Source organism: Taeniopygia guttata, chromosome 1A (genome assembly GCF_048771995.1).
Source record: "Taeniopygia guttata chromosome 1A, bTaeGut7.mat, whole genome shotgun sequence".
NCBI lineage: Eukaryota > Metazoa > Chordata > Aves > Passeriformes > Estrildidae > Taeniopygia > Taeniopygia guttata.
The window spans coordinates 40,008,428-40,032,812 of NC_133025.1; the positions used below are offsets into that span (position 1 = coordinate 40,008,428).

Genomic DNA, 24,385 nt, shown 5'->3' on the forward strand with positions numbered 1-24,385 from the left:
AGGTGGATACATGAGGAAAATAAGGTGGGAATGGTGGAAAAGAAAAATGGAGGTCTGTGAGGGCGTTAAAATGAAGCCTTAGGCAAAGCAACCTGGGTGTCCTTGTTGCCATTCTTGTTCTTTTCTCAACATGCTTACACACCATCTATCCTCAAGGGAATTGTTTGTCTTAATTTCAACAAGTTAATGGAAATCCTAACCACAGAGATGGTACTGGAGAAGGGAAGCAGACTGTGAGGCATATTTCTGGCTGAGCAGGTGTCAATACTGTCACCCTTCTGAGAGTGAGCTGAAGTCTGTACTAAATGCTCTGCCAAACTTATCTTGTTGAATTTTAAAGGTTCAACAACCCTAACTTATGCCCTGGAAAAAGAGTAGTTAACTTCCTCAATTAATTCTTAGCAATTATTCTAGAGTCTCTTTACCTTTCAAAGACATTGGTAACTAAGCAAATGAATGAAGCGTAGGTAAGACCTTTTGTGAAACTTACAATTAAAAAAAACAGGAGTCTTGTCTATTTCGGAAAAAATCTAGTACTGGAAAAAATTGTAGAGTGTTTGAATTTCCATGGTTAATTTTACTGGTATGATACTATTACCACCACCTGTGCTAAATGTGGTACTGGTCAAGTTATCAGTCTCCTAGCTGATATATTATTTCTGTATTATTTCCACTCCTTTCTTGGCCACAGCTTCTTTATACACTTAATTTCTTTTTCACACACCAAAACTTTAGCAACATTTTATGCATCATTGACAGGACACTTCATATTTTTTTTCTGCAAAATAATTGTACCTGAAAATGTACATATTTTAATGTAATTTATTGCCTGCTAACAGAAGAAGATTTTTGTGAAAGGATGATAAAGAATTTGTCAAACAGATATTTCTGATATGCAAATTAATAGGAACATGTGTTAGAAATAAGTATGCATCTTGGTAGGAGAAATAATAAGCAGTATTTTTATCTGATCAAAACTTGAACAAACAATGGGCTGAATGAGATTTGTCCTAGTGAATATAACTTCAAAGATTTTATGGCGACTAAGAAGTGTATTATGACTGGCTAATTAACAAGAATTGAGAGTGAAAATACATAATTGTTCTCAGAGTAATCCTGCTGGGAAACATCAATTAACTAAGCCTTGCAAACATGCTTTTCTAATTGATAGTTGGTAGGCTTAATCTTGTATGAGGCATTATTTTAAACTGGTATTGCCTAGGAGTGAAGCAATTTGTGGAGTGCTCAACAGAAATTATATAGATCTGTCTTTTGCACAGGGGAACAACGGATCCAAAGGCAAAAATATTTAATCTGACTGAACTTTTTAGAGCATAACCTGATACAATATTTAAAGCAGCTATAATATATATAGCATTAGAACTACCCAGAAATTTTTAAAGGAACAAATTTTATGAGGGCCATTGATCCTGAAAAAAAAAGGGTTTGAGTACTATCAGCAAGGAAAAATGCCAACCGTATTTATAGCTGACTTGTGCAAAAGAGTATGACTTGTATGAGGATAGATGAGCATCACACCAGGAGAGAGGAGGGACAGCAAATCATGTTACTTATTTATGAGTTTTGAATATTGGCCATAATAATCTGAACATTACACCCCATCAGCTATACATTTGCACAGAATACAGTCAGAAGGTTTGGTTTGTGTGTGTTTATAAAATTGACAACGTTTCTTTGCATGGTTTTTCCCCCAAGGTGTGTATGTGTGGAAAACAATTTCCAGATTTTCCAGCAGCCTAAAATACAACATGTTTATAACCTTCTTTTAATAAAGACATCTGGGAACTTGAATGTTCTACTCAGCTGGAAACCATTCTCCCTAAGCCAAAGCTGTATCTACCAAAGAGATAAGTATCCAGTTTAATATTGCATATCATAATTGGAATATCTGCCAGTGCACTGGTCTACTGTTCAAATCCTTTTGTGCTGGTCTTTCTTATAGTTAGAAGATTTTTTTTTTTATTGACTTGTGTGATGTCAGTTTTCCAAAACAATTTTGACATTCAATATAAGAACAGCATCCAAACGTCAGTCAAAATACTTTTAGCAGATGACCCAAATACTTTTCTAACTAGAGAGTTACTAACTGGCGGAGGGTGTTCAGTCCTTGCAGATATTGGTCTAAAGCAAGATAATTTGGTGATGAGACCTCTGAAAATTCATAGACAAGATGTAGTTGAACTAAAATACAGAGTAACATTTTTGATATGCATTAAAACCATTCAACCCTCAGGATGGCAGAGGAAAAATGTGAGATTTTTCTATTCACTCATTAAGAACTTTGACAACTTTAACCTTATTCCAATTGAAAGAAGTGGATAACACTGAGTATGTTAATCAGCAAACTGAGATTTTCAGTTTAATAATTGTACCACAATTAATTAATTGACAATTACTTACTTTTAATTGAACCCTCTCTTCTTTGTTGCTACCTGCTCACATGAAAGAGAAATGTGACTAGACTAGAAATTGTAAAAAAATGTAAAATCTTCATATATAATATATATTATACAATTGGATTAAATTTTTTTATTTATTGTATTTCTAGTTCTGGTGTTTAATTTACGATTTGGATTTAAATTATTTTGGATGAAAATGCAAAAAATTAAATTACTGATTTAATGTCAGAATGTCAGGCTGAAATGATCCATGGAAAATGGCAATTTTTGACTTGTTTTGAAATCAGTAGATGAGAAAAACCAAGAAAAACTCATTTATTTAAAGGGATTAATGTAGAAAGTTCAGAGCTGACTTTTTAGACTCACAAGATGAAAATTTAGGGGATTGAATTTTTTTTGCTTCTTAGTTCCCCCTGTCCCTCCTGATAGCTGATAACATTATCTTCCTTGTCACTAGTTTTCATAGCCTGCATATATGATTTCTTCTTTCTGTTATCTCAAATAGAGGGTCCATGTTCATATCTTGCACCACAGTGTTTTTAAGGTCAGATCTTCTTTTTATATACACATTTCTAAAATTTTATCCAGTAAAGAGGCTTAATCTAGATGAGATAACCAGATGAAATAGTCATAGAGTAGTAGCAAATACTTGGGTGTCATTCAGGCTTTTAAAAAATCAGAAATCAAAGTCAGACAGTGCAAAGGGGGAACAATAGTGTTGCATAAAACCACCAGACTCTCTTTTGATGACACTAAGAAACTCAGTTTCAAAGATGCTTACCTTAGTAAAACTGCATTTTTTGCTTGGTAATCCAGGCTGTAACTATAACAGTATTTTAAACTGCTTTGAACTCAGTACTGAGTTGGGAGTCTTTTAAAAGTTTACACTTCAAAAGGGTGAACAGATAAAGTTTCTATTAGCCAGTCATGAAATTTTGAGTTTTCAAAGTAAGAAAACAAGGCTTAAGCTCAACTTTTGTCTACAACCACAATCTATTTAAACAAATTGTACTTTGTGGTTTTTTTTCAATCTGATGTGGAAATATGTGCAGATAAAAAGAAATTAATCATCTTGTTACTATGCAAGAGAATTATAGAAACTAGGGTTCTATTTTGTTTTGCCCACAAATCTGTACATGTACATATGGTGTTCTGATATTTGTACAGATTAACGTCTGTACTGTCATTCGCGAATTAATATATCTAGTGTATTTAATTCTTTTAACAGATAAAAATGGTCTATAATTTTGTTGGCCCAAAACATACTAAATTCAATGACAGTTTTAAATAAAAGGAGGTGAATTTACTCTCTCATCTTTTGACAAGAGGTCATTTGACTCACTTATTAAAAAATACCTTGACTACATAAGGTGATAAATCCTAAAATATCTAGATAATATATAGATTCCTTAATAAAGTTGTAATTAAAAAAATGTTGAAAGATCATCTCATACATAGTGAAATTCTAGATTCCAAATCATCCTTTGATTCAGAAGAACCGGGACATGAGTTCTACATTAGGAATATTATGAGACCAATCCTTTCATACTGTTCTAAAACTCCTGTAAAAATCAGAAAGTTCAAAATGACTGGCAAAAAAATCCCCTGCTCAAAACCAACAACTCCATTTTTATTTTTTAAAAAAGTAATAACATTTTTGGAATTAGGGAGGTAGTAGGTCAGGTGTTTTGAATTTGAAGCAAAGTAGGATCTGGTTGGGCAGGACTTCTTTTGGCAATGGTGAAATTCCAAAAATTGTTTCAGTTGTATATGTGATCATAGAAATACAGTTTTCTGGCTTTAAGCAGCAGAACAGCAATTGCAATTATGAATGCTGTTTCTGCTTCAAAGTCTTAAGGAGGCTGGGATCTAGGACAGAGTCAAAGATGGAAAGCACAGGTTATTCTCCATCTCATTTCTAGTTGATTCAATGCAAGGATTTGGTAATAGCTTCCTTCCTTTCTTTTCTAATTGACCCTACCCTTGTGCATTTCTATATTTTTGAGAAACTGCCAGATGCAATGTTTTTCTTTGTTTCTTCTACTCTTAGGAAAAACATGATTCATGATTCACTCTTGTCCCTTCCCATCATGTCTTTTAACAGACCCTTGATCTATTCAAGGTCTCCTATGAACTTTTATTTATCTTATTTTTTTTACCTGTTTCTCTGAGACATTAAGATTTGCATTCTTAGAAATTCGATCACCAGAATTCTTCTCTGTGTTGTTTTTGGACCACTGCTTTTTGCATTTATTAACTATAACTAATGGGAAGGAAACATCTTGATTTGGATCAGATTTTCTCTGTCTTTGTCCATTTTGTTGCTTTTAAAGAAAGTGAAACATTTGTTTTGCTTCTTTCATGCAGAAGAAAAGGAGATAAAAATGGAGGCACTCCAAACCTTCAGATGGATGTCACAAATAAAGTACCAGCTTTTGAAAGAAAATATCAAAAATATTCTTGGAACATAATCTATGGCAGAACGTTTAATGGTAAATGCTATGAATCATAACTCAAAGGAAATTCTAGTAATCCTGAAAATTACAGATCAATAAGATTGTTAAGCATTAACAAGGTGCATGGCAAATTAGCAATAAATGAGCAATAAAAACTGCAATTTGTATTAAAGATTTTTTCCTTAAGACAATTGTATATATTGTTTGTGCATTTGATATTTGTCAAAATTATTTTTCCACACAGTTAAAAGAGTTGTATTCACATTAAAGGTAAATATTAGCAATTAATTACTGCAGGGAAGAAACAGAGAAGACATAGAATTTTATTATGCACACTCTTTAAATATATGTTTATTTTGTTATGCACAAAAAATGCTACAGGATCACCTAAATTATATTATGAAACTATGAACTCTTTGCTAGTCACTGTAGTAACTCCTGGAAGGCTAGTGGTAGTTAATAATTTATTTATGAGGAAAGAGTACATTTTGAAAAACTTATGGAAGAAGAGTGAAGAAACCTTCTCCAATATTTTTCATTCATTTGTGTAAAATAATTATTCACATGGCATTCCTTTAGCCACAGTATGAAGATTCCTCACTCTTTTTCTCATTTACAGAATTAATATAAATGTTGTATATAGTTCCAGACAAAGGAACCATACATTTTAATATGCTGGCTTCAACAGTGGAGAAAAGTAGAGATATTCTGGGCCCTTTGCTCCATTCTGGACACAAATATCCACATCTGCTTTACATTCCACCAGGGCTGTTTTCATAGCTCTTTAATCCAGATAATTTCAGATGATTGTTGAAATTATCTGGATTAAAAGCAGTCCTAAGGGATAATTAGCATATAGTAGGAATGCTATAGGATTCAGATAGATTGTAACTTATGGATTTAAGGCCTGTGCATAGTTTTCCTAAATCACTATACAAATCTTCTTTTCTTTACAATTTTTATAATATTTGGTTTGCCTCTTCCTAGTTGTGTATCAGAATATGGTGTTCTGACTTCAGTGGAAGAGCTTCATAGTGTAGAAGTCATCCCCCAAAAGCAGCCCTAGGTTAACTCAAAACTAGTGGGCATTTTACAAGCAGATAATCTCCTGACTTCTGTATTGCACAACGAGAGCAGGACACAGAGTTTTGTGCAGGTGGTTGAGCCAGTACATTTCACGAGCCTAGCACTAAGGATTAGCCTAGTCCCCAGCTGCCCTAGAAGGTGTTCCTCAGTGTTAACAGTGGACAGCACATAGTCAGGGCAGTGCACCTGCCAGTGCACCACAGCTCACAGGCTCAGGATTCTGCCGAAATTCTTCAAAATACTGACATGTAGTCTTGTCTGCTTGGGTGGCTACATGGCTACAGTTTGCACAAATATGTTGGCTTGCTTTTTCAGTCTACATAAAGAAACTCACTATCACCCCCTTTCAAATTGAGAAGTACGGTTGTCTTGTTTACACAGTTGCCAAAGCTAATTTCCTCTGGACCTAGTTTTCCCTATGGTCCTTATTCTCCACACTGCTGCTACAGTAGCGTAACTTTAGGATAAGGCAAGTGTTAATATTCCTTTTAAGGAGTTCTGGTTAAATTTCTTGTTCCTTTGAAAACAAAGATGAATACATCATCCAAAAAGTGTAGAAAACTTTACTGTATTAGTAGCTTTGTCTTTGTGGGTGTATTCATGTGTGTATGTAGTTACTCTTGTTAAATTACTGAAAGAATGATCTTTGCAGTAAATCAAAATTATTTTTTTATGAGAGAGATATTTTCATAACATAAAAAGCACTGACATCAAAGTGAAATTCTAAGTATTCCAAATTTCAGATAATACTGGTCCTGTTCGTATTAAAGGTAAATGAGTTGTCCTATTTAATGAAGAGGTCTTGACGAGGTTAGAATGGAAAACATCCACTTTGATGTTTTATCTTTTTTAATCTGTTGTCTGATATCAAACAAGCATGACAGATAGATCACATAACTTCAGTAATATAAAAGGAAAAAGTTCCATTTGAAATGAATTAATGTGTGATCAGAATTTATCTCCTACACAGTGATTAGCTATTTTTGTTTAGTTGGTTGGTTTGTTTTGGTTTTTTTTAGGTTTTTTTTTTTTTTTTTGGAAGAATGCTATAATTAAACTCGTTTTCTAATTTCAAATTAGTTGAGAGGCTCCATGGGAATTAAATTGATTTTGTCTTTTCCTTTAAGCTTTCTTGCTTCTTTTGGCTGGTAACATCACTTTTGTCAGCATTAATTGCACCTAACACGTGAGCTTTGGCATATGCCATGATTCTACCTCTGTGCCAAAGTGTGAAGAAAATACCTAAAATGTCCAAGTAATAGTCACATGTTTTACACATTTATAGTGCTGACACTTAAATAGCATTGAACTGGTTGTACTGGGTCTGACTGGGTTAACATTTTTCACAGCAGCCCATATGGTGCTGTGCATTTATGATTAAAGCTCTGCTGGTATCACACCAAAGCCTTGGCTATTAGTGAGTAGTCCTTACACAGACTCTGTGCTTTCTTCTTCTGATTCTGCACACAGGGATGCTACCCCTGCCTAGAAAGTGGAGAGGTGGAGACAAGAAACAGCCTGGAAAGCTGGGATAAATTGAGAGGGGTGGGAGGTGGGGAATTGCCTTACAAAGTGGCTGTTGCTTGGAGGCTGACTGGCCCTTTTTCTGCTTTTGAGAGATTGTGAATGGCTGGTTTTGTAAGTGCTTTTCCCTCTTTTCTTTCCTTAGTATATAGTCTTTATCTGAACCCCTGATTTTTCTTAATTTTACTTTTCCCATTTTTACCCCTTCTCATGGCAGGCAGGGGTATGTTGGGCATTGACTTCGTATGTGCTTAGTTTCTGCACCAGGTAAACCCACTACGCTGATCTATATGTCATTATGTGTTAATTTTGTCATCCTAAGCAGTTGTATTAAAATTAAATTAATATACAAAGTACTTGCACAATTGAAGCAATAAGATGCAATCTGAAAGATCTATTGAAGCAAATATTCCTAAGCTTACTTCAAAATAAAACTCTGTTCATTATAGTACTCAGAGATGGTATGGTATTAGTAAGACCAAAATAAGAGGTAGATCAATCTTATCTCTTGAAAATAGCTCCTTTCTTTAACATTTAGATACTCTTATATATGAAATATCTACCTGGATTGAATGTAGCAATCTGCAATGGAATACGTATTTTAACATTGCTCAAATCCTAATGTCAGGCTTATTGTGATTTCACTTCTGTCTTAGCAGAGGACTTAATACTAAGCAGTGTATTACTTTATACATATCTGGCATCTTTGGGGATGATATCACCGTAATATTAACAAAGAGGGAAAAAAAGAATTATTTAAATGTATTACAAAGTTGTTGCTGCAATTTTAATTTCTACATTATACCAATAAAAAAATTGTATCTCTTAATTTACAGGCCACCCCAAAAAATACTCAGGTTCTATACTTAGCCATACTTCACTAAATACATTAGGCAACATGAGAAATATCTTTCTGCCAGATGTTTCCTTGTATTTATTTAAATGCTAGCTTTTAGATAAATAGTAAACAATCAATAGTAATTTAGAGATATTTCTCTGATTGCTGATAAACCTAATCCAATATTTAGAACATTTTTAAAAATCAGAATAAATTATGATCTTTCTAGATAAGCCTGGAAACATTAGTCATATTCTTAAAAGGATCATAATTATATTCATGTTAGGCCAAGAAACTGAATCAGAAAGGCAAGACTAAAGGATATCCAGTCCTCCAGTCCTCTGACATCTTTCAGAGTGGAATCAAAATTTTGCTTGCTGACCTTTTATTTTGGCAGCTACAGCTTATTCCCAAATCTATTTAATTCAGGAAAGAGAGTGAAGGGCATTTCTCAATCATGAATCTTGGATGAATCAGTCACACACAAAAGTACCTTTGGCCTTTCTGTCTCGCTAGCCACTCAGGCTGACAAAGCAAGGGTTGATTTGTAAATCATTTATAAGGTTTTGTTGAAAAACAATAAAGAAGAAACAGATGCTTGGACGTTCTCAAAAGCTCTGGGGCAGCTAAGTCATGCAGATAATCATATTCTGGTTAACAAACATTTAACCAGAACTATTTCCCAAACGACAGAATACTGCTACATGTAAATCTGATACATTTTCAGACTACTTGGAAACAAGTAATACATCACCTTTCCCTGGTCAGCATCACATCCCAAAACACTGAGGAGTCACGCATCTCTAATCAGTGCTGGCAACAATTCCTTAAGCTCTGAGTTATCAGCTTTCTGGGATTTCTGTCAGTTGTAAACCAGAAACGAATGCAATGATCTCTTCACTAATACCCCAAAGCCTCTGTATATCTCCCACAGTGATTCCATTCAACTGTGGGTTATTCCTAAAGGTTGAGATCTGTCTGACTAGAACTGGTCAAGAAGGCCAAAAGATTGCATTGTAGGAAATTTCCTGCATTGTAGGAAATTATTTGCTAAATTCCTTAAGTAATTTTCCTGTTCTACTTAGCACTGGTGAAATAGCCAATAAATATTCTGCTTCAGGAAAAAAATATCATAGAGCTATTTATCTACTCTGGGCATCTTTGGAGAATAACGTGGGAAATATAATCAATGATGGAAGATGGAAGAATTTTCAGCTCACAATCCATAGAAATGAAAGAACATTCAACAGCTGTACTCAAATTTTTGTGCCAATCATTTCCCAATGGCAGGAATAATTTTTCCTCTTGTTTCCTGAGCAGACAGAATCTTGTTCAACAGAGATAATAAACTAGGTAGGAGATTTACAAAAATATTATAATTTTTCTAAAGGTAAAAATAACTAATTTTTAGTATAGTTCTGCTTCAGTATTGGGGTTATGTAAGTATTAACCAGGCAAGAGCTTCTATGTATGACCCTTTGAGGTTTCTTTAAACCTTATTTTCTTCCTGTTGCAATAGTAAAAATGGATTAAGGTTCTATTTCAAGACCTTCTTAAATTGTAGTTTCATGATAAAAAGAAACAATTTAAATATCATACTTTTCTCTGAAGTCAACTACAGCCTCATGATACCAGTAACAGCTATAATTTCCATAGCTCAAAGAGAACAAAAACAGGAGAAAATAGTTTCTCATTTAAGTATTTTCTAAGATTGCTAGTTTTATTTTTTTTTGACAGAACAGTTTTCTGTACTACTTGATACATAATTCAGCAGTGTTATTCTTTGTCACAGTAACTGAAGATATTGTTTAGTTAGAGAAGGAAATCAATCCCTATCATGTAACATTTTTTATTATTGGATGATATACAGCAGAAAGAAAAGGGAAAAAGCAGGCCAACATGACTAAAAGAGCAAAGGAATAGTTACTAGGATTGATGATGATTTGTATGGCCTTACTCTCAAGAAAGTACTTTGAATATATCTCAAAGATGAGAAGCTTTTGCCCTTGGGATGAAGAAAAGAGAGTTCACATGTTCTAAATCAGCATTTTCATTTGGGTCAGAAGTGCATTCCCAAATGTACCCATGTAGCATCCCTTGTTTCATATCACTGAATAGTGTTGGAACATGCAAACTTGATTTGTCTCAGGTGTAAATGAACCATTTCTGTACCCTGTGTCTCACTGGTATGTGCTGCTGCTCCTAATGGTTGTCCAGTTCATGGGCCTAAATTAGAGCTGGTCAAAGTTAAATATAATGAGCATATAACAGATTTGGGGTTCTCAAGAGCAAGGGTTTTATTTAGCAAACTGGCTCTTATTTCTCCATATTGTTTTAACATATGGATGCACATCTAGAATCCTTTCTTAAGAGGTATGGTTTGGCCTGGAGGACTTCACCATGGTTATAGTGGATCAACATTTCTCTGTTGATCTTTTCCTTGCCTTTTGCTCGCCTCCTTATACATGCCCTGCAGAGCCCAGCGTGTCCATGATCAGTTTCTTCATCCTCAAGCAGGGTGAAAAAAGTGGGGGAAGCAGCAAATCCACAGACTCTGACAGAAAACGTACCTATTTTTTTCTTTTTTTAAGCAAACCAGAAAGGAAAGCAGAACACAACTTTCCATTTCTTCCAGCAGTGGTGATGCTGTGTAGTTATATATGGCAGCCTCTGTGACCTGACAGTGCTATATTCCCACTCCAATAGTGCTGATGATGTCAAGAGGCTAATGCTCCATGGGCCCACAGTTCTCCATTGCATTTCCTTTGGGATGGAAAACACTGTGAGCATTTCAGAAATTACAAGATCCCTCTCCTGAAAGGAGAGGGATCTTGTAAATCCTTCATTCAAAGCAGGAATTTATCAGCATTAATATATATATATATATATATATATATATACACGTATATATTTTTTAATCTAAATTCTATCTCAACATAGTAACTTTATTAAGAATTGGTATAATTTTATTTGATTCATAACCTCAGAAATAATAATCTTTCATAAAGATTTCCTCCCTCTTTCCCTCCTACTTTCCTCTCGCCCCTCCTCCCTCATCATTTCTTGTTTCCTGTGTTTTTTACCTCCTTTCTCAGAACAATATGACAAAGAGTCTTTATTGTTTTAATTTCTGCAATGGGCCATCAAGCAAACCATGTCTTTGTGAATGTGCTTGTGTTCACTAGCAAGTTCAGAAATGCTGAACATCCCGGAGAAGACTGATTGAATGCAGTCAAGTTGAATACAAATCTGAATTGTTTCACTTTGTGAGATGTTAAGTTGTAGACCATAAATATCCAAAGTTCAGTTATTATTTAATTTGCCTTACTTTTTTTGTTATTTTGGGGTTTTTTTGATTAGTTGTGGCAGATTTTTGCTGGTTTTTTTGGGGGCTTTATTCCAAAATAAAAATGGAAGCAAATAAAATAATCTGATTGCACTGTTTAAGGGGGAGTGGGGAGAAAAATAGAAAAAAGGAAAATGAGTTCTCCCTTTAAATTCCATGAAAGCTATTATTACTTGCAAACTTGTCCCATAATTACATACTCATTTTCTGAGAGCAGTAATACCCCCGAGAGCTGAAAGCATCTTAGATGACACAAAATGTTTGCTTTTATTAAACCCATCATAGATCCTCTGGCCTCTGATACTACACATTTGTTTATCAGACTTAAAATGCCAAATGATTTTTTTATTGCTCTTATTTTTCTTAAAGGAATGTTGTAGCTGAACTTATATACTCTTTGTTGATATAGATTGAGCTATAGATCTATGTTAAAAAAGGGTGTTCACTTTAGCTCAGAGTTTCTTCTAGAAAAATAGAATATTATTTCATTGAAAGCAACAAAAGTATAAAAAAATCCCCAATACCTCAGTCCCATACATTATGTCAAAAAATTCAAAATATTTCCATCATCAAAAGAGCTACTGAAAGTGATAGACACTGACACTTCTGAGGAATACAGTAAGCTGTATTTCATGAAGTGGGATTTCTAATTGTTCTTTGGAACAAGGATCTGATTTTTATTTATATAGACTTAGTGCTCAGAGCAACTGGGCACCAAATCCCTGTTGTGTATTACAAAAAATATAATTTCTGCTTAAAAAAATTTCAAATATGGGTGAAAAATTAAAGACTAAGTTCCATGTGAGTGTTCAGTGAATGACACTTTCATAAAGCACATAGGCAGTCTCTATGACAGGTTGAGGTCCATCTCAATATAATTTTGAAAAAAAATTTTTTTGTAAGTGTTAAATTTGCTTTTTCAGGACATTTTATCTTTATCATGGTTACAACATTCCTCCTAGACTGTGTTTCTTGTCATGCCTACCCAGCTGCACAGTGACTAAATTTGCTCAAATGCCAATCTCCCATGATTCAGAGCCCTGCCCTCGGCAGAGGAAGCTGCCAGGACATGGCAAACATCTGGCCATCCTTCATGTTGATCCCATTCCAAATGTGGTGTATATTAGACTGGTTAACAAACCAGATGTAATTTGTCTCTGGGATTTTCACATAGATTATATTGGCTACATTGGAGCAGAGTTAACACAAAAAAATTGTCCCTAATAAAAACCCAAGCTAAAACTAACACTGTTAGGGGAGTTAAAAGATTTTCACTGCAGATTTCTAAGAAAAATCATGGGTACTTGGAGAGGCAGGGGAAAAATATTTATGTTAGAAGAAAACATTATTTCAGTAATGAGGTGAAAAATGAAATATTTTAGATAAATACCAAATTCTGTACAAATTTTGTAAAAGCTGCAGGCTTACTTCCTGTTTTCCCATAATGAAGAACTGCCAAGCAAGCTGAAAATTAATCCTCTTTTGAAAAGTTTAGTTAGAACTATTAGTGACAAAAAAAATGTGTGGTTTTTTTTTTATTTTTTGGGGTTTTTGTTTTTTATTTTTTAATTTGTGAAACTTGCTGAGATTTTTTTCTGAGTCAGGAAAAGGTCATGAATTGAGAATCCACATCTCCATCGGTGGCAAGATAGTATTGTAAGTGGACAAATATTAGAAAGTTGTTTGCTTTTTTTGACTAGATGTTTGTCAGGAGTTGAGGATGTTTATTGTTTAGCAACAATCTGAAATTTCACTAACATATTTTAATGCATTTTGACTTTTTAAATAATTGTTTTCATAGTTTCTGATTTCTGTGGAAGACAGAAAATCTCTGCAGAGTTCACTGGCTTCTGAGCTACTTGTTCTGTTAACCATAAATTATATACTCAAACTATGTAATCCTAACCATTTAGTTCTGATACTTCTCCAGGTAATGAAACCCCTGAGCATGCATCTCTGAGCAGGGCATCTCCTGCTAACAGGGAAAGGTGCATTTCCCTCCTCTACCACCTGCAGACCTATTCAGTCAGTTGTTGAATAGCTACATTGGTCACTATGCAGCAGCTTCTTATTTCTTCTTTGCCTCACAACTTCCACCTCAGAAGATAGGTCATATTTCTTTCAGCTATTTATTTTAATGGCTGTCATTAAGAGCTCTGATAGTGTCCTTAGGCTCTGTCTGTAATCAGTGAAGAAAGGTTTCTCCAGAGAGTTGAAGGGGAGCATTTGTATCAGGTCCTGTTCAAAATGCTCTGGGTGAACCATCTTCTCTTTACTGTGGAAACTGAGTGGGATGAATACCCTGGAGAACAAAATGTTGTTATTAGTCTATTATTAAGTAATTTGCTTCCAATTTTTTTGTTCCACCACCCCATCATGAAAATCTGTTTGGTGATTTGTTTTGTGTCTTTGCTTTTGTTTCTGTCTCATGGCCAGCTCTTCTTCTGCCAGTATTTCTGCTTCCTTGCAAGATGATTTGTCTGATCACAGAGAAATTATCATATTGATGATAAAGCTAATATGGTGATTCTATGCTAGTAAATAATTTTGAGACCACCTTTGTCACAACAGTTTGAGAACTGTTATGGGAAAAGTCCATAACTGTTGGAAACAGATGAACTTCAAGGTACCTTTCAAATCCAAACCAATATATGATGATGATTCAATGAAATGATAACTTCTCACACTCACAATTATCCATTCTGAGAGCAAATTGTTCTTTAAAGACATCATGGATACAAAAAGTAGCAGATTGCCAAAACAGAATGAAATACCCAACCACTGTTTGATTGAGTGATATATTGTGGACAACAGTATATGTAAAAAATGCAGTCCATAACAGGAAAGATGTTTAAGCATGTAAATCTTATGTATAAGATAAATATCAGTAATGTAACTCCAGAGATCCAAACCTAAGTATGTGTAGACTTCATAGTGTGCTTTGGAATTGCACAGGAAAAAAAAATTTGTTCAGTGAAATACCAGCAATTCTAGATCAATTATTCTTTTTTTATTACTATTCAAAGTAATCTCTTATATGAGGGTTATGGAATTCTGGTCATAATTTCTGTATTTTCAGCCTTGCTACTTTTCCTATATTAAGGTTATTCCCTGTATATTTTCTTGGAAAAAAAAAATTTACTGTTTGTTACCATGTTTCCATATTTCATATTCATCTTCAGTCCAGATTATTCTATTTGTATCAAGCAAAAATCAAATTTATTAGAAAGGGAGCTTTTACCAGGTATTTCACATCAAATATCACACTGAAATAAATTCATCTGCTATGGTCTCCTCAGTTTTCTTCTGCTTTTTTTTTCCCTTGTTCATTTTCCATCTCTTGTTGTTTCTTTACGTTTAAAAAAGTCTCATGTATTTTTTTTCCTTGTTTGTTTTCTAACTCTTATAATTTTTTTGCATCTGAAAATATCTCATGTATTTTTCAATATCGACTCCCATGGTTAGTCAGATATGAATCTTAAAATAAAAATTAAAAAGAAATAATTTGGGATATAAAGAGACATAAATCACTGATAGTCACTCTTAGACCACTTCTGTAGACTGTTCAAATGCAGTTTTATGATATATTTGTATTTTGCTTATAGAGGAAAATTTTACCCAGTATTATCTTGGAGGTTATAATGCCCTCTAGTGCTACAGTTCTAATTTATCTTTTTTCCCAATATAGAGAAGATAAATAAAATGGAGTGGTACTCAGGGATCTAAACAGTGTCTGGGAAGGACAGGGGCTACAGTAGTAACCATGTGGCATAGATTATTCAAATCCATGAGTGCTTATGAGTTTAAGAGGCACTTTCCCACATATTACTCTTGGATAACAGAGGTCTTGGTACATTTACACAACTGTATGCAAAGTCTAGGAAGAAGTAATCTCTGTGGGAGAGGCTGAGAAACCTGACAAACCTAGAAAATGATTCAGCATATTCTTTTTGCCACCCCAGTATCTGTGAGGGAAAATATTGCAACATTCTCAGTGCCACAAACATTGCTCTGAATTGTTGCAGGTTTCTTTCATGCTGTTCACATGATGTCTGAGGGATGAGTTCAACAAGCATTTTAGAATTTTTTTGTGTTAGCATCAGAGACTGAGGGGAAGCAAAGATGGACTACTAAAGATCAGAACAATATGGGAAGGAAATAGACTCACTGTGAAAGAAAGATGGAAAAGCATAAAAATTAAACATCTTTTAAAGGAAGAGAAATAAATTTCTGATATCTACTGCCTTAGGATGAACCGATTTTATGCAATGAATGAAAAAGAAAGAAGGCCTATTTATTCATATTTTCTGTTTATGCACTGAGTTAGTGCTGCAAGTCGTTGTTAACCTTTGTAAATTTTGTCAAACTCTGCTGTGTTGAACATTACATGTACACCTCTCTTTAGATTTTATATCACCACCAGTTAGCACAATGGCTTTGCATTGTGGTACTGCTAACATTTCTCATTTTAGAGTTAAGCAACTTTGCTTGCAAAATCAGCTTCGGTTGCAAAAATTTTTGCTTGCAAAAAACCTTTTGCAAAGGATTGCTATTATTATTATTATCATCTTTCTTAATTTTCATTTATATGAGGGTATTCTTGTTAGAATTTTCATCCTTGAACTGTCTTCTCTGTAATAAATTTTCCTAAAATTACTCACAGTTACTCAATTAATTCTCTGAGTTCTCTTGTTTGCTTAGAATTTCCTTTTGAATAGAAACATTCTAGTGATTGGTATACACTTTAGATAATTAAGGAATTAAATATTTCTCTCAGACTGGAGGTTTCATTTTTTTTTTTTTTTTTGATTTACAAGCACAATTAGAAAAGTCTTTATTTCACATTTTTAGCAGTGATAATTTGATGAAGAAAAATCAAAGCTTTGAAACATCTGATTGCAGGTTCTTAGATTTCATGAATTAGTGGAGTTACTTTGTTTAGATAGATGGCTTGAAATCAGAATTTATTTTATTTAGAATTAATTCAAGATGAGTTTTTCAAGGAACTGATGAGGAAATGTACCTACTATGCAATATATTTTGTGTCTTCAGCATACTTGGGGCTATCCAAATGTTAATAGTGAGAAAAAGACAAAGAGAAAAAGAAAAAGACAAATGAAAAGGAAAAGAACACCCTAACCCATCCCCCTATATTTACACTGGTCTACTTTATCCTGTTTAATCTGTAGAGAATCAAGGGGCCAGGTACAGATCTGGGGCCAACAGCTTTAAAGTTCAGTAGCTCAGCAGCCATACAGAACCAATACAAAGTTAACTTTCTACAAAAGTTTCTAGCTGTATAAAACTTACAATTCCAAAGCAGTGCATGTAGCTTTACATTGTTCCCTTGCTGGAAGCAAGGACTACTATAACTGTTTTGTGTAACAATATCTAGACTTGTGTATATTAGTCTATATAGCGTCAGCACCTACTTGTAAGATATGCAATAGCTTCCCATCTTGTTGGCAAAGCTGTATTAAAGACCTCCTTTGAACTCAGCACTTAGTAGAGGATTGAGGAAAATGCCTCTTGTTTATGTGTATTTCTCTTTTAGGATTTATTTTCAGTTCTTCATTGTTCTTACTTTGTGGTATTTAATTTAATGCACTAGAGCTTCCCTGAGTACCATCTGATGGATTTCATTGCTGCTTTTACAAGACAGTGTGCCAGAAAAAAACATCTGGTTTAAAATGACAGTGAATTAAGCCAACTCTCTGATCTGAGTCCTGTGAGGCTAGAACATACAGCAGGCAAACCCTTTCCTTTTATGTATGTAGTGCAAAAGACATCTCTGTTTATTATTTGCTTTAGAAAAGCTATCAAAGTGTAAACAGAAAGTGTAATAAAATAATTAAAAAGAAAAAAGCAACAAAATATCTAAATGTCACAAAAGCTCTTAATAACCCAGTGGTGACAGGAACCATTTGTGGCATTACCAGGAACTACTGTACCATATACTTCAGCAACAGCCCAGTTTCCATGAGGCAGCAATGGTAATGCCACACTATCATTTGTTTCACCCACGTTGCATTTGCATGCTGCTAAAGTAGCAAAATACTTGAGCCCCCACTGTGTACAGAACTTGGAAGGTGCCTATGCAGCCAGGCAAATTTTACATTATAGCTTAAAATCAAGTCTTAGATCAGTTTATCCAATATAGAAAAGATTTTATGAGCATAGTTCTGCATCTCTGTGCTTTTATCCTCCACATATGGCTGCTTGCAAGTGCTCCACAAAGAGGATTCAACACTGGTTTTGCCCTAAATGCTTCAGATAATTCTCAGGAAATCTTGAAGGAATCAGCACAGTGGGGTAATCTTATTCCAGGACAAAAGTTAAGGTATTTTTTTTCTTTTCTTCCCCATCTCTTCCTCTCCTGATGGCAAACTAGAAAGGAATATGTTGGATTTGTGATGGAAGTTCAGTTTTGGAGGCTATAAATATTACTTTGAGAAACATTGCATGGAAAATAATATGACAAGTGAGGCAAAGTTTAGCTTTTTGGAAAATATATTCTGATAACTGTTGTAGACAGACTTTCATCTGAAAATCCAGAATAATTGTTCTAAAATGAGAATGAAAATAAATAAATAAGGCTATATATACAACAGGCTGCGCTTGAATTTGCCCCTACCACTGGAAAATAGAGAAACAGACTTTTCAAAAGGTTAGTTTCTCTGCAACTCTGATTTACACAGGCATTTGAGTCTATTATAATGTTTGGAAGAACTTTGTGGTCTTATGCAATTGAGTAGGTACATTACTCTGAAAGAGATCATGAAACTTACAAGAAGATGTTACAATATGCATTATCATAAAGGAAATTTTTCATTGGTAAATGTGTACTATAGAACACAAGAGGTTACCCAACAGGCTGACACTTTGGGTTAGGTAAACATATCCCAGGCATTCGTTTTGTGGTGGGTTGATCCTGGCTGGATGCCAGGTACCCACCAAATCCATTCTATCACTCCCCTCTGCAACTGGACAAGGGAGAAAACAAAAGGCTTGTGAATTGAGATAAGGACAGGGAGAGATCATTCACTGATTACTGTAATGGGAAAAAAAGACCCGATATGGGGAAATTAATTGAATTTATTACAAATGAAAATTAGAGCAGGGTAATGAGAACTAAAACAAATCTTATAAACCCAACTCTTGTCCACTCTTCCCTCATTCTCAAGCTCTACATTCTGTCCAGGAAACAGAGAATGGGGTTGCAGTCAGTTAATTACATTTTGTTTCTGCTTTTGCTGTGGGAGAGGAGACCTTCCTCTGCTCCTCTGCTCCTGCATGGGGACAGTCCACCATGAACTTCTCTAACTTGATTCCTTCCCATGGGCTTCAGTTCTTCATGAACTGCTCCGCTGTTGGTCCCTTCCCATGGGTTGCAGTCCTCCAAGAACAGGCTCCTCCAGTGTGGATCTCCCACAGTGTCCCAAATCCTATCAGGAAACCTGCTCCGGTGTGGGCTCCTCTTCCTATGGGTCTGCAGGACCCTGTTTCAGCACAGGTTTCCCATGGTCACAGTCCACTCAGGCATTCACCTGCTCTGGTGTGGGTGTCCTCCACAGGCTGTAGGTGGATCTCTGCCCCATCATGGACATCCATGGGCTGCAGGGGCACAGCTGCTTCACCATGGTCTGCACCAGGGACTGGAGAGGAATCCCAGCTCAGGTGTCTGGAGCAACTCCTGCTCCTCCTTCTCCACTGACATTGGTGTCTGCAGAGCTGTTTGCCTTGCACATTTTCACTCCTCTCTTCTTGGAGCATAGTCAAATCTGTGAAAGATATTTTTTTGTCTGTCTTAAATATCTTATCACATAGGCCTTATTACCTTTTCTGATGGGCTTGGGCCAACAGTAGGCCAGTCCTAGAGGCAGCTGGCATTGTCTCTGTCAGGCATAGGGTAAGCTTCTGGAAGTTTCTCACAAAAAACACCCCTGTAGCCCCCCACACACAAAAATCTGGTCATGCAAACCCAATACAAACTTCAAATGTAAATTAAGACAGAGTTTGTTAAGATTAGTCACAAAATACTTTTTTTTTAAATTCTCCTACTCCCTTTATATACATGGAGAGGTTGTCCATAGCACTTTAAGGAAAATACTTTTTGTTTGGGAAGATGTATATAGTCCTGCTGAGCAGCACAGTTGTTTGGAACCTTCTTCCAGATTTATGTCTTCTACCAACTGGAAGGGTAATGGACTTATATGATCATTCTAGTTTTTAAATTAGTGAGTCAAAACCCTGTGGGAGATAATGACTAGCTCTGCATTGAATGCTGTGGGTTTAGTGACATCCAGCAGTGTACTTATGGAGTAACTCCACTAAAGTTATTATGTAAAGCCCACATGAGATAGATCTGTAGATTTTGAAGTGTTATGTTTTATTATTCTATTTTCTGTTTTATTATTCTAGTTTTATGCAGACTATTTTTTGACAGGAAAATCCATCCAGCCCTCTTTAAGTACTTGCTCCATACTCTGCAATAGAAAAAATGAAGAGAAGCAGAAGTAACAATCAGACATTTATGCAAATTCAGAGTGCCTATGATACTAAGATCTTCTTCTGAATTCTTGCTGACTAGGATACAAAGAAACCAATTTTCCAAAATCCTGAGTATTCAAGCCATATTTATAATTTTTTAATAGCACAGTACAGATTCATTGGTACATTTCTAGTACATTTCACAACTCCACAAAGAAACTTTTTCACCTACGCAGACTAATGAACCAGTTGATGGTTGTTCTACATTCCCCATACAAAGCAACTGATTTATTTTTCATATTAGTTAATATGAAAAATAAAGATTAAAACTACAAACAATACACCATTTGCCAGACCTTTTGCAAATCTATAAATGCTTTCTTCATGCTGCTTTAAAAAGAAATCTGAGGCCAGAAGCTTTTCCAATCAGTGTTCAAGCTTTTCCCACATTTGTTCAATTTTTGACTTTGACTATTGGGCATTTTTCTAGGCTTAATGTTTGTAAAAATTTGGTAATTTATTGACTAAGGGAGTTCATGAAATACATAATTTGGAGCCAGAAGTGTGGGTTTTTCATAGGACTATATGCATATGAGCACAAAGCCACAACAATACATAAGTGATCTGTCTGATGACTACTATCACTACTCAAATATCAGGTCCTCAGTATAAACCATGCAAGGCTTTATTTGCTCCACCCCTGTTCCCTAAGTTCAGAGAAAGGTTGAAGGCAGGATGGGACTGGCTGGGTGTATGAGAAATCTTGCAATACACTCTCAGATTTGCAGGGCAATCCAAGACAGACATTTCCCTTGGGTACAGTGGTTCTGCATTCCTTCAAACTATTCACATCATCCCAGAGGGTAGAGTAGCCCTCTGAGAGGAACAAAGGAACATTTTTTTCTGATGAAATTAAATACAAAAGTAATCTGAGATTCTGAAGACAAAAACTGCTTACAGCATAATTTGAGGATCATTTATATCTATATGCTTTTGCCTCTGAAGCTTCGTGGCAAGCAGATATATAAGCAGTCATAGTTCAATGTGAAAAAAAGCCCCATTTCAAAAAAAGGTAGTTGTTTCCTAAATTTGACTGGGCATAGAAACTACCAAATCAAACAAAATTTTCAGTTCAGATATTTCTACCATCTGACTGTGTTAAGCTTTGAAAAATGTAATATTAAATTGTCTCTATCATTCAGACTGTGTAAATAAAACAATATTTTGACTACATGTTTTATTTTTGCAATGCTACATAATAGTACTTAGTGGGGCTGTAAGTCAATCACAATGCAACAAGAAGTCATCAATGGAAGCCTCAGGGAGGCAAGAAACTTGTTCTGTGCTGACTTGCTCTGTTCCCTGCCAACAAAGAGGTAAATACAGAAAAGAGGAAAAGTGAAGTTGCAAATGATATTATGTAGAGGAGTAACTCTCTGTGGTGTTGGTACGAGGTAAATTTCAGTTCAACTTTGCTTTTATTATTTTTTAGTTATCCTAACAGATAGACGACTGTAGATGTTGTTGCATGTTAATTGATATAAAATTGAAGCAGGAGATCTCAGTAAGTGACTTTTAACATGTTCTTATAGAAGAAGGATGAGCACTAGTGGGAGGTTAAATTTGCTGCCTGTCTACCAGGTGCTTACCAAGCCACTCTTACTGTCACTCTCCTTAGCAGGCGAGAAGATATATAAAAAAAAAATCTCAGAACTTGGGATAAGGACATTGGGATAATTTGCCTATTAATATCATGGTCAAAACAGACTTAGGGAAGATGAATTTAATTTATTGCCAAGTTAAGTGTAACAGAGTACAATAATGGGAAATGAACAACTCTGAAAATGTCTTGCTTCTACCCCTCCCTTTCTCTTACATTCAACTTTGCTATGAATATTTCCACCTCCTCCCCTCCATCAGTGTAGGGACCTGGGGAATGAAGGTTTCAGTCAGTTCATAACCATTCATTTCTGCCATTTTTTCCTCTTTATATTTCCCCTACTCCATCATAGTTCCCTTTCACTGAGTACAGCCCTTCAGTAACTTCTTTCGTGTGGATCCCTTCCACAGGGCGCAGTCCTTCAGGAACGCTCCTCCAGCATGAGTTCCCAAAAGCTTGCAATCTTGCCAGCATGCTCCCCACTCCAGCACGGTCTGTCCACATTGCTGCAACTTCTTTGAGCTTACATCCACCTACTCCTCCTGGCATGTGGTTCTCCACGGGCTGTGGGTGAATGTCTGCTCCACCATGGACCTCCATGGGCTACAGAAAATCAGACTCTATCAACGCGATATTTTCCACAGGTCTGCTCTGGTAGCTGAAGCACCTCCTTTCCTTCCTTTGGTGTCTGCAGGGTTGTTCCTCTTACATTTTTTCACTCCTCTTTCCCAGAAGCTGTTGTGCAGCATTTTTAACCCTTTCTTAAATATGTTACTACAGAATTGGTACCAATACATGCAAACATGTAAAAACACATACACACCTACAAAAACTGGTCCTTCGTAAAGCAAGTTGTATGTGATAGGTTCCTTTTATCTGTTCAGCACAGCAAAGTGGATCTTTTGAACTCAAAACTTGTTCTCACAAGTGTATATTTTAAACTCGATATTGTCTAGAATTTGCTAAATAAAATTTGCTTCTTCCTTTGCACTCTAGAAAGATTGAATGTCATCCAACACATGGCTCTTTCAACCCAATCAGGAATCCCAGTACTATTTGTGTATACTCACATGTAAAATCTTCATGTTAGTAACATTATTTTCCTTTTTATTGCTGCTAATATTTATCCTGAATTAGGTATTTAACCTCAATTAAACCAGGTCAAAGAAGCTCATAGAAAGTCTGCTATTTTCTAATATGGAAGTGCTGAGTGATTGAAAAATATTACTTTCACTAAAAATAGATTTATAGAATTCTTGAAAGAGTCTATTTTGAACAGTTTGGTTGTTTGGGTTTTGTTTTTTTTTTTTTTTTTTTGAAAGTCATTTATCTGTACTAAAGATAGTCTTACTGATCTCTCATGATTCTCTAAGTGTATAGAACTGGAAAAAGAAGGATGATACAAATATGAAGATAAGGGGAAAAAAAATCAGTGGTTAAATAAATTTGTTTACATAACTGTTATGCTTTCCTGAAACCCAGCCAGCTAGGAGAGGTCTTCAAAAGTCACCATTACCTACCATTTGTGGGTTTGTATCCCCACAACTGAATATTCAGGGATTAGGTGATAAATCACCATGTTATCACATTTGGAAGTGCAGGGCAAGAGCAAGGAAGAAGATGTCTAAAGCCCCAGGAGTGAATTTCTACTCAACAGATATTCTGTTCAGGAAGGAAGATGTATGTTCTGAATCTACATTCATTTCATGGAAAAACAAGCCTAAGGATAGGGCTTGTCAAAAGAATATGCTACATCCCCTGAGGAGGTGTGTGAAAAATCTAAAGTGTTAGCTTAATTTGACAACCTTCTAAACTGAAGAGAACACAGGAAAAATATAAAGCCAAACAACACATTACTCGATATATGATCATGTAGTAACTGTTGTCCTATACTATTGTTAAACACAAAAGCTCTTTTGCAATTTGTTTAAATTAAGATTCCTTTTGTGATATTTACATTGGCATTTATCTAATGATAAGTGACTTAGGGGGCCACTGGTAAAATTCAATCTTTCAAATTATTTAGGCACCAGGAAACCTCAAATGGAGAATGGGCACAGAACAAGCAAACTATAGATGTTAACAGTATTTTTTCTATAAATTCCTAGGCAAGTGTATCTTTATATTTAGGTGCAGAGATAAAGATATATGAAGGGAAAATTACTGCTCAATCTTTTTTTGTTTAATTATTTGTTTGAAGGCTTTTTGTAGGTTTTTTTGATGGGTTTTGGACTGAGCGTGGGTTGTCTGGTTGGTTGGTTGGTTTGGTTTGATTCGTTTTGTTTACTTGTTTTTTTTTTTTAATAATTGAAGTACAATTACTGAAGAAAAGCAAATATCATGGATCAGACACCTCCTCATTTTATCAAAACCAGTAAAATTCAAGTTTTCTCAGCACCACTTACAGCAAGGGTCTAATAGGAATGGAATTTAATCATTCAAGAGCACAGGCAGACACCAGGAAACAGAAAATATATAAAACACAAAAGATGTGGAAAAATTGGCTTTCATCCATGCCCTTATTTCTCTTCCTCTAACTCACAAAACTTCTACAGTTACTACAGA

General features: G+C 35.2%; 1 long non-coding RNA gene across 4 annotated transcripts in view; it reads right to left on the bottom strand.

Annotated features, from left to right (window-relative positions):
* LOC115492053 (uncharacterized) overlaps positions 1-24,385 on the bottom strand; it is a 177,879-nt gene that overhangs the window by 142,159 nt on the left and 11,335 nt on the right. The window lies entirely within an intron of this gene.